The sequence below is a fragment of the Nematolebias whitei genome, chromosome 4 (assembly GCF_014905685.2).
Source record: "Nematolebias whitei isolate Nwh7 chromosome 4, NemWhi1, whole genome shotgun sequence".
NCBI classification, from domain to species: Eukaryota; Metazoa; Chordata; class Actinopteri; order Cyprinodontiformes; family Rivulidae; genus Nematolebias; species Nematolebias whitei.
Window position 1 is genome coordinate 1,385,561 of NC_056501.1, and position 1,906 is coordinate 1,387,466.

General features: G+C 41.6%; 1 protein-coding gene across 1 annotated transcript in view; it reads right to left on the reverse strand.

The window, feature by feature from the left end:
• fam13b (family with sequence similarity 13 member B) overlaps positions 1-1,906 on the reverse strand; it is a 236,746-nt gene that overhangs the window by 169,401 nt on the left and 65,439 nt on the right. The window lies entirely within an intron of this gene.

Sequence of the window (1,906 nt, forward strand, 5' to 3'; positions counted from 1 at the left end):
TGGTCCAACGTCCTCCTGCTGAGGACACACAGAGCTGGACCGTCTCTGTGGTCCAACGTCCTCTTCTCACATGAAAGGTTTATAAATGAAGGTCTCGTGGTGGTGGTGGTGGGGTGGAGGTGGAGGAGGAGGAGAAGTCCAGACTCCACGTTGTTCAAGTCCAGAGGGAAGTTTCCACAGTCGGGGATGGTTTGGGTCCACGTCCTCTGCTGGTTCTGGTCCACTGGGTTTCCTGAAGTCCACGCAGCATCTACAGAGCTCCTCATGCTTCCTGCTGCTGACGAGCTTCATGGAGATGCTGGTTTCATTTTCCAGCAGGACTCGACACCGACCCACATGACAAACAGAAGCTGGTTCTGGATGATTCTGGTCCGAGTTGTATTTTTTTATTTATCTGTAAGTTGTCATCTTCAAAAGTACAAGAGTCTTGAAATATTTCACTCGGTGTAAAATTTGAGTTTCATGTTCTGAACCGAGTGACGACACAAACTGAACTTGTTCCAGTTTTCTGTTTTTGAGCTGCAGCTGAAAATCAAACTGTGCAGATGAATCAAGTTTACTTCAGCAGTTTTACACATTTACTCATATGCCATTCTGAAATGTGGGTCCACACTCGATGTAAACAAAGAACTTGATGTGCACACTTTACTCAACAAACATCAGAACTGTCGGTCACTCCCAGTCATTTGGTTTTTAATAGACGTCTCCATCGTTGAGCTATTTCCAGTCACGTTGGACGTTTGTGTGTAAACAAACATGTTGTGGTTGGCAGCTGTTCATAAACCGTTTAATTTTTTATTGGAAGACATTTTAAACCATTGATTTGTGGGAAAAAAAAGTGCTGATTTTATTTTCTTTATGACATTGCAGTGAGTACCTTGAACCTTTTTCAGTTTTAATTTAGACGTGGTTTAAGAATAAATAACTTTATGAAGCTACGTATGGAGGAAGAGGGTACTACTGATAAATTAAATATTATACAGTACTTTTAATGCTGTTCTAGTGATTCAACACTCTTGTATTTGTACACTGGAGCCTTCACGTTCATAAAAGCGTTCCTAACAACTGGAGCTTCCAAAGTTTATTTACAAGGTCACAACATGTGATGAGCGCAGAAGCTGCTCGGAGCGAAACACGAGGAAAACGTTGGTGAAAGCTTCAAAATCACATCTGAAATCTTAAAGGTGCTGATAATTCAGTGGCTGCACAAACAAACGCCGTGTTCCCCGAACACACGCACTGACCCTCAGACGGTGAACCCTGCAGCTCACGGCTTCTCCATTTGCAATTTAAAGTAACGTTTCAGGATGAAGCAGCAAGATTGGAAAAGATTGGTCGCAGTGGTGCTCCCGCTCTAAAAATAAAACTGCTCTTTGGAGAAAGATTGGTTCATACGAATCATAACGACTTTCACTGGACCTTAGAGAAAGTGTTTTAGAGGTTTGATGCTGGAAGAGGGTCCCTGAAGGCATCAGCTGTCATCGCTGTGCGTGCACGACACAAATCTGGTTCTAAATGAAGCAACTTCAGGGCGGTTGTTCCTCAGAGTGGATTTATGGCAAAGATCAGCAATAAATCTGGAATAAATGTACAATGTTCTCAAAGGTAACGGCAACACACCTGCAGAAGTCTGTTTCTAAACTGGCGTCTTTTATTACTACACCACCAAATAAAAATAACAACTCGTCTTCTTTTTAAAATGAGGAACAGTATATAAAGTGTTTAATAAATAAAGCAGCAAACAAACCTGATCACAAATGTAAAGCATAAAAGGCGTAACATCTTGAAATAATTATTTTTTAAGAGTGCACGACTTAAACACCACAACAACACGGGATAAACAAGGAGACCAGAAAGAATCGTATGTCAGAATGTCGTATGTCAGAATGTCGTATGTCAGAATGTC